The 9,391-nt window shown below is 35.6% G+C and overlaps 1 long non-coding RNA gene across 1 annotated transcript in view; it reads right to left on the bottom strand.

The window, feature by feature from the left end:
- Positions 1–7,491, bottom strand: part of LOC111084903 — a 26,267-nt gene extending 18,776 nt beyond the window's left edge. Inside the window, exons 1-2 of the long non-coding RNA XR_002609784.1 lie at positions 7,262–7,491; positions 5,161–5,454 (exon numbers count right to left, since the gene is read on the bottom strand). This is a non-coding gene — a long non-coding RNA (uncharacterized LOC111084903). The remainder of the gene's footprint in view (positions 1–5,160; positions 5,455–7,261) is intronic.
- Between the last annotated feature and the right edge of the window lie 1,900 nt (positions 7,492–9,391).

A 9,391-nucleotide genomic window follows, 5' to 3' on the forward strand; every position in this document is an offset into this window, starting at 1 on the left:
TGACAGTAAAATCCCACTCTTCGGTCAGATAAGAGTAGATCAAGAGTTGGCAGTGGATGTGGTTAACTAACTGCCTTCCCTTTAGTCTAACAGCCTGAAATTAGTAATGACTATACGTAGATAGAGTTTCATGTAACTTTGTGTGAAAACCCTAATTAAAACAACAACAAAAAAACAAGAGCCGAGTACCGATAGAGTAGGTTGGTCCTTTGAAAGCCAGTAGGAATTATTTCAAAGAACCAATGCTTCCCCCACTCCGTGACTCAGTAGTAAGTCTAAGGGCTTATAACGTTAAAATTCTGGTTTCGATACCCATGATAACTGGGAGAAAGGCAACAAGTTAAAGGCACCCATCGTCAACTTTTTAGGTTATCTAACCAAATAGTACACCCACTCTTATACGTATCCAGGTCCCAAAGTGAGTGGTACGTTTTGCAGCAACGAGATGCGAGCAATGAATCCTCGGATTCACAGGACGGACACGTTAACATGGGTTAGAACTTGTCCATGTTAAATATATTATATCCTAGCACGGATACGTTGACATGGGCTAGATCTTGCCCATGTTAAATATGTTACATCCTAGCACGGACACGTTAACATGGGTTGAACTTGCCCATGTTAAATATCTTACATCCTAGTAGTACACCTACGCTGATTGCTCTACAAAGCCCCCCCCCCCCAGTGATAGAGCGGTACTGCGGACTTACAATGCTAGAAACTAGTTTTCATCCAATTATTTTACCAATTCGTTTTTGTTTTTTTTTAATTTTGTTGAAATCAATTTTTCTTATATTCTTATTTTATGCTGTATTTGCTTGTTTCTTCTTTCTCTTTTAATCAGTCAAGCACCCTGATCAACTAGGATCAGAAATAAAATCTTATAAAGTTTAATTATATTTCTGAAGGTTTTCATATAAGTCTGAGATTTGGTACTTCGTATACTTAATATTTTTCTCTCTCTCTGGGAAATCTAGGATACCGTAGGGTGTAGACAGCAGTGAAGGGCAAGATATACTGTATCCTTTACAACTGTGGATGATTTTTTGTAAAATTCTTGCTATGTTGGAACTATTTTGTAACAGAAATTGTCCAACGTCCACTTTATTGTTTTAATTTTGGTATTTTAATGTAAGATGGAAAATACATACAAATTTGCTAGCTTTGTGGAGCTGTTTGTTTGTTTGAAGTTAAGCACAAAGCTAGACAATTGGCTATCTGTGCTCTGCCCACCACGGGTATCGAAACCCAGTCTCTAGCGTTGTAACTCCGCAGACATACCGCTGTGCCACTGGGGGGGGGCAGTAATGAGTAAATATGCTACATATTTCGTTTAAACCACTTTCCAACTAGAGCGCCATCTGTCAAAGATAAAAGGTAATTTTTACCAGCTACTTTGATATGAGAATCCGAACAAATTGTTGCTCCTTGTTTTACTTCAAAGCCACACAATAGGCTATCTGAGCTCTATCCAGCGTCGGGAATCGAGCTCCGGATCATAGCGTTGGAAATCGAAATTAACCACTGACAGACTGGGTGGACCAGAAACGTAACAGATAAATATAAGTATATAAAATCTGTATATAAAATCCATATAAAAATACAATTGATTTCTTTAACATAATTATCTTATTATTTTAACTTTAAATTATATGCCGTCAGCTTGCTAATCTAACATTTTACAGCCTGTACTTCGCTTTTGATATCAAAATAATATGCAATATTTTTACAGTTTACATTATCTTACTCTGAAGGCTTTACAAGGGTAATCTTGTTCACGTTAATAAAGAGAGAACAGCACCTATAAATCATGTCAGCAAACATTTGGGGCATGTAAATAAAATTACATCTCCATACACGCTTGTTACGGCTATAGCTGTAGATAAGCTTCAAGTCGCCTCTAGTGCTAACTGGTTATAGAGTAGAATGCATAACCAAAGTTTGTTGACGTTTAGATTCATAACAATAACCGTAAAAATCGCGCACGTCGTCACTGAAGCGTACGCAAGCAGATATTGCGAAAAAGAGGGCGGTATTTCACAAAGTTGTGCCATCTGTTAGGGCCTAGTAAAGTGTTTTAGGCTTAGCTGATGAAGGAGCTTTAGCCCATATTTTACAGAGTTATCGTTACACTTCGCGATGGTAAGTAGCGGAAGAATGGAATTTGTGCCCCTTCATTGCTGTCTATGACCACTGCGACAAGTGTCAAACAGGGGTCCTCCCACGTCCCATTTGCCGTCTGTTCGCTCGTGTTGTTGGGGGGTATATTGCTATATACATATATATATACATACATATATGACCGTGTCCTTCTACATGTTAGAGTTTGTGTGTCGCCATTCTTTATTCAGTGGGTTGTCTGCTTCGTCGAACACCTACAATGTGTCAACTAATGAATTTCCCGTCGCTTTGGTTGTCAGCGGGTGCAAGTCGTGTGCCAGTGTGATTCATATGATTTGGCCACATCCGATGTTTTGCCCGTACAAAAAGCATTGTTCAAGTACAGAACAATACATTTTATAAATAAACTGCTTTCTCAACCTGCCGTGCCTTTTTACCTTCATTTACTTTAATATGCCAAAAGCTACCTTAATAAATAAACAGTGCACTTATTGAGTTCCTGATTACTTGTGTCATTAATTATACTTTCTTTAGATTTCCAAGTCTTGTATCAGAAAAGATCACAAGCGAAATGGACATTTAAAATAAACACACAAATAAAAGCACGGACGTTTTAAAATAAACAATTGTTTTATATGTGTGGGGTTTTGGTTGTCTTTTATTCACTATAGTGAACCATCTACATTCATATAGGTTTTGAGAAACATGTAGGATTGACTCTCCACAGTTACCTATAGGTTCGGTAATTCTAAACAAAGCTCTACATTACCATTTTCTTTAAAATCTATTTGATTATTAAAAATTAGTTTTAAAATTACAAAACCAAACTTGTAATAATACTGCAATGTATAAAATTCATAGAGATATTTTCTGTATTTTTAGTGGCCCGGCATGGCCAGGGGGTTAGGGCGCTCGACTCGCAATCTGCGGGTCGCGGGTTCAAATCCCCGTCACACCAAATATGCTCGCCCATTCAGCCGTGGGGGCGTTATAATTGACGGTCAATCACACTATTCGTTGGTAAAAGAGTAGCCCAAGAGTTGGCGGTGGGTGGTGATGACTAGCTGCCTTCCCTCTAATCTTACACTGCTAAATTACGGATGGCTAGCGAAGATAGCTCTCGTGTATCTTTGCGCGAAATTCAAACAAACAAACTGTATTTTTAGCATATTGGGAGTTTGTTTCACTTTTTTTTTTTACACTACGCACATCCCTAAATTCATGCATACAAATACGTTGAATTATCCCGTGACTTTGGGTTTACTTTACACTGGACCTGTGTGTTTTTGCAGTATTAATGTGCTATATTTTTAATGATTCGTTTGCAATATCTTGGATTCTATGAAGAATATGAAAGCAGAAGAATTGCATCTTGGAGTCTATTTGTCGCACTTTTCTGACTTTACATACTGAATCTTATTGTAACATGCCTTTCATACTGACCGTACAAGTGCCAGAAGTTAGATGCATCTGTACTACATCCTTCTATTGGTTGTGACCAAACAACAAAACATCGTCTCCAATTGTAGCTCTTTCAGCCTGGTTGTGCATTATATAAGCTAAATAGCATGAAGCAGAATTCATAGAAGCCATCTCTCATGCTACAAACAGTCTTAGATCTGTTCTTGCCATCCAACTCAACTTGGCAATGTCAGGATGCAAGATATAAAGTTTTAAACAAATGAAAACCTTCTAACAAATCCAGATATTCGACTGTTCAGAGTTTAGGAAAAGTATTAATGTGAGTTACTGTATTCACCTAGCTAAAATTAACTCAGAACCTTCACATACTTTCCTTCTTCCTAATAATCACTACTGGAGACGACCAAGCACTCTCTGAAAGTTTTATGACTTTGGCTTTTAACATACACTATATTTCAGCCTTGGCGACTCCTTAGTATTCTAGGAAAGCTGGCATGGCTGCTTTGTTGGGCATACATTACGTGTATCACAAGTCATCATTATTCGATCCATTCAGCCATCTCGTTCATTAAATACATTGGCATATTTGACCACACAAGTCACTAAGTCCCTCTTTCTGTATTTGGCTTACAATTGTTACACAATCCTCAATTAACAACCTCAGATGTGTTGGGAGTCCAATACTTGCTTTCATCCATAGTATGGAAGATAAAACCCTAATGTTACCATTAGTAAATTATAAACCTTATAGGCAGACAACATGCCAATGAGCCCCCCAGTGGCACAGCGGTATGTCTGCGAGTTACAACGCTAGAAACCGGGTTTCGATACCCGTGGTGGGCAGAGCACAGATAGCCCATTGTGTAGCTTTGTGCATAACTTCAAACAAACAAACATGTCAATGAGATAGAAAGGTGTTGAGTTCGGAATTGTGGCAGGACAGTGTTTGAAGGCTTGATTTGCATCATAGAATATCATTGATGGAATAGTTTAGATATAAAACAAACTTTATTGGTAGAAGCCTCGCAACTTGTTTTGCACTCTGTTAGTTGACTGTGACGTTACAAGATACGGGATTCAAACACAAGATATAAATTAGTTTCTATCTATAGCAGAACAATAAATATGATTCACGTTTAATAATACTGGGAAAATAGAACTGAGAGAGAACTGAGAGAGAACTTAGATAACAATGCTCAGATATTCGTTTACAAAAAGCGTGTTCTCTCCCAGCTTCCACCAATATGATCAAAATTATTGTAAAATTATCACTCTGTATTTCCATGTAAATGTCAGGCCAAATTTCAAGTTGTTATTGTCAAACAAATACAGAGAAAATCTACAATTGATAGTAACTAGAAGTGTGTGTAACATCTTTTAGATACTGGTTTGAAACAGCCACTAATGGACTTCCACAAATAACAAAAGTCTAGAAATAGAGCTGAGTTTTCATATTATAGACATAAAACTTATAGAAAATAGATTTCATATTTGAAATATCACAGCTGCTTCCTGCTTTTTCTTCAGTTTATCTCAAGTCACTTTATTTTCGAAATTAACATTACAAATGAATTTCAATTACACCACCATAACTAACTAAAGGATCTTCCCACTCACCTTAATTGTATATTATTTCTAGAGATGTAGAATGTTGTCATCAAAATGTAGTGACCACAAGCCTACTGTTATACTCCACTTCCTTTCAGTTGATACTCTACACTCTGACCCAAGGATGGTCTGCTGTGTTGAACATAACTGTCAACTGGGTTCCTGGCTTGCTTTTTCTGTTGACTGAGGGTTGGTTTGTCTACTGGAATCACGTTAAGTGGAGGAAGGTGTTGCTAACAGACTTGCTTCGTTCTTCTTCTTCAGTGTTTCATGTACCAGGTTTCTCGGGTCATGATATACGATCTACAGGTAAATGGACAGCTTGAAAGTCCCGTCTAAATCATATAGTCATTATGAAATGTTTTTATACCCTCCTATGAAGGGTATATAAATTATACGTTTTTAGCCAAGAAATGGAGCTTATGTGTCCATTTGCCAATAACTCACTAAGAAAGAAATATGTGGTAATCCCTTGGTTTCTGCAGACCTAAGAGGTCCAAAATTTAGTTTACAGCAGGGAATGAACTGAATATCATTTGACAGAATAATCGTAAGAATTTTTACCCCTCAGATTAAAGATAACATTCAAGCAACATATTCTTAATCTAAGGAAAAAGATCTGCCACGTGCCCCTTATTTTAGTTTGGTCTTAACTCCTGGTTATAGTGCTTCCATTGAAGTGAGAACCATATTTATAGAAATGGCTTAGATTATAGTTATGTTATCTATTTACATGAGCTGTATTATCTGTAACAATCCATGGTTTTACAGTGTGAATCCACTTGACAGTACCTAGAGTTGCCTATCACTTTTGTACACCAAATTGTCACTACAGATGTTTAAATATGTTATATTGAAAGGATTTTGGAGACTTACGACGGCATTAAATGTCACAGTGTTTAGTCATGCTCTATTTTACGACCGAGAAATTTGACAATACTCTTGTAACATAAATTATATTTCAAAACGCTCCGTTGAAAGTCTGTCATGTCCAAAGCATGTAATTTCCAGGCGGCCATCCTTCACGATTACGTTGCGTACTGTTTCCTAGGTCACGTGGACGGCTTGTGTTACTGACCTTCGGGTTTATGGATTTTCACCTATTACAAAATGCCGTAATTTGCTTACCACGGCTGTGGTATAACTTATTACAGGAGATATATTTTGAGTTTTCTTGGTGTCTCAAGTTTATCCGTTTTTTTTTTTCCAATATGATTTCGTACGAGAGATATATCCATCTTGGAAAATTTAAATTCACGATTTTAACACTGCCTTATGATTTAAATATATGAATATTTTGTGTTGTAAAGGGCTGTTACCCACTTTTCCCATAAAAGGTAAATTTTTAGTGGCATCACACTACCTACAAATGACAAACAGTCAAAATGTAGTTCCGATACATTCCGTCCAGCCGCGACTTTTTATTGGTACATTGACTGTGATTGTCACGTGACTTGCTGACTTGCGTATTCAAAATCATTTTAATATTATGTATTCAACCTTGTATATATAATCATCAATATAGTAATAATAATAATAATATCATCTAACTGACTATAAAAGTATGAATAATGTCTTCATCCCTTTAAACACTTGACACAATTCTACAAAGAAATGTCTGTTACAATTAACACTCCTTGGGTGCTCTGAAGCATACAATCTACTGCTCTATCAGCATGTCAACTGTTGTGTGATCTATTGTAACAGTTATAACGTAAACTTCAGCCATCCCTTTTAAAACACTTAGTTGCAATAAGTATAAATTAAATACTTTAACCTATCTTAATACATGATACAAATTATCTGCTGTGAACTAACAGTTTGCCCTCTGGTGAGGGCAGGTGTTCTACAAAGCTGTTTACACTGTACAATCTGTTACTCTTTTTAGCTCAAACTGTAATTTTGGCAAACAGAGGTGGAAATGTAAGCTAGCTATGCTGCAGTACATACTCTAATGTCTTATTAGAACTATCATCTATATTTGATGACTTTGATTCTAAAGTACACATGCTTTACAGGCATGATACAGAATGTCATCTAATATCTACAACTGATTATATAGATGCCAGATTGTGTCAGCTTTAATACTGTGTTTATCACTTGTACTTACTTGTGACTGCATACTGTTCTACTATATGGCTAATGGTACCTAGATGAGGCCTGAGTCCTTTACTTTTTATTGCAAACCTCCACTAATGTTCACGGTAATCTCCATATATCGACACCTTTTTCATTATTAGCCGTACTTGGTGCACATGCTGTTATTTGGACTTTTTGTATCTTATGATTGCTGAGATTGGGGCGTCAAATAAATTGATGCTCTCTCACAAGCTAATGTAAGGCCCTATCTGCATTCTTGTGTAACTTATGCAAACGGTGCTGGATCTCACAGTGGTATTTCTGTGTGTCATAATCCAGTGAAACAGATTAGAACATGTACTTTGCTCTAGTGTGTACGGACTGTGTTGAAACGATTGGCTTACTGTACAGAATAACAGAATGCTGAAGTTTAGATAACAAGATAAAACAAACTTTGCTGACAGAAGTCGTGCAGTTTCTTTTAACTCCGAAATTTGCCCATTACTTTATTGAATACAGGACTCGAACGTAGACATGAAGAGGAAGCAACTGCGATACATTAAAGACTCTTCACTTGCTCTGGATTAGGACTAGAACTACGCTTCCTGTACCAAGACTAAAGCAAGAGTGAGAGCAATCAGGCTATGTATTCCAATTATAAAGTACGGTTTTTCTAGCTTTCATTAATCAGACAAAATAATCTCTTTGCATTCCTATGAAAATATCATTCTAGAAATCTAAAACGATCAATATCCAAGTTGCTACAGCCAAACACAAAACTGGATTAAAATTAGCGGCAACCAAGAGTATACAAAATTCTTAAGATGTTGTTTTGAGGCTGTCAAAAGTGTATTTCTACAGACACTGTTAAATCTAGAAATATAGATCAATTTTGATATTATACAATAATTTCGATATGATATAGATACTTAGACGAAAAGTGTAAAGTTTCAGAAACAAACGTAAACGTTACTCGATCAAAAATATTTTTATAACGTAATATCTCTTTACTAAGTTGACCATGTCCGGAATTTTTTTTTCAGGCAAGATTTTTCACAAATTAAATTAGAGCTCCTGATACCTTATTATGAACATTTTTGTTAATATGTACAAAATAAAATAAAAAATACTGATATTTTCAAGTTTTGTAAATAATTATAGAATGTCACATAACTCATATTTAAAATATAGGTACCACGTTTCTTATATAGAAGTCCCAATATTGTATTTTCTAAAAACAAATCGATATTTATATGAACTGCTGTTGACATTGTTTTAACCATTTCATGGTATCGTAAATAGGTATTTGGCAATACCTCCTTATCAGTAAGTTAGAATTTTGTTTAGTTAAACTTTTTTGTTTCGATATATATGTGTGTGTGTGTCTGTGTTTTGTTATGCTACCAAACTTTATCATTTAGTTTACAAAAATCGGCAAGTTATGCGCCCAAAAAACAACAGCAAGTTCAATGAGGCACGTTGTACATTACATTAAAATAACATTACGTTTCGATGATAACGTTCCCTTGAACTAAGAAGAACGAAATTAATTGGAATGTACACGTAAGTCTGAAAATACTTTGTCATTTGAAGATTCCTAGAAGTAATGATTAAACAGTTACAACTAAAAACAAACAAAATATGACGAAACACCCTCACCTTTACTGTAAGGTTCCTTTTAAAAATGTATTCCCAAAAATATTAATAATATCACTAGATAACCTTCAATATTCAGTAGCTCAGAAAACATGGGGTATGGAACGATTGCACCACCTAATTTGCACCCATGTACATATATCTATAACATATTTTCAAAAATGTAAAAACAGTCTCAAATACCATCATAACTCACTATTTTTAGTGAAAATTACAATATCTTCGCTATCAAGTCCTATTTTTTCCACTGAAAGTAGCACCTCCTTTATAGAGTTACGTTACTTACGTTACTTCAAACGTGTACTCATTTGCAAGCATTTAATAATACCAGTAATAGTACTCAATACCAATTGAATCTCCAATGAAATTAGGCCCCCTGATACCTTATTATGAACATTTTTGTTAATTATGTACAAAATGACAAAAATACTGATATTTTCAAGTTTTGTGAATAATTATAGAATGTCACATAACACATAATAATAAAGATGATAATTAACACATA

This window comes from Limulus polyphemus, unplaced genomic scaffold (assembly GCF_000517525.1).
Source record: "Limulus polyphemus unplaced genomic scaffold, Limulus_polyphemus-2.1.2 Scaffold7, whole genome shotgun sequence".
In the NCBI taxonomy this organism is placed as follows: domain Eukaryota; kingdom Metazoa; phylum Arthropoda; class Merostomata; order Xiphosura; family Limulidae; genus Limulus; species Limulus polyphemus.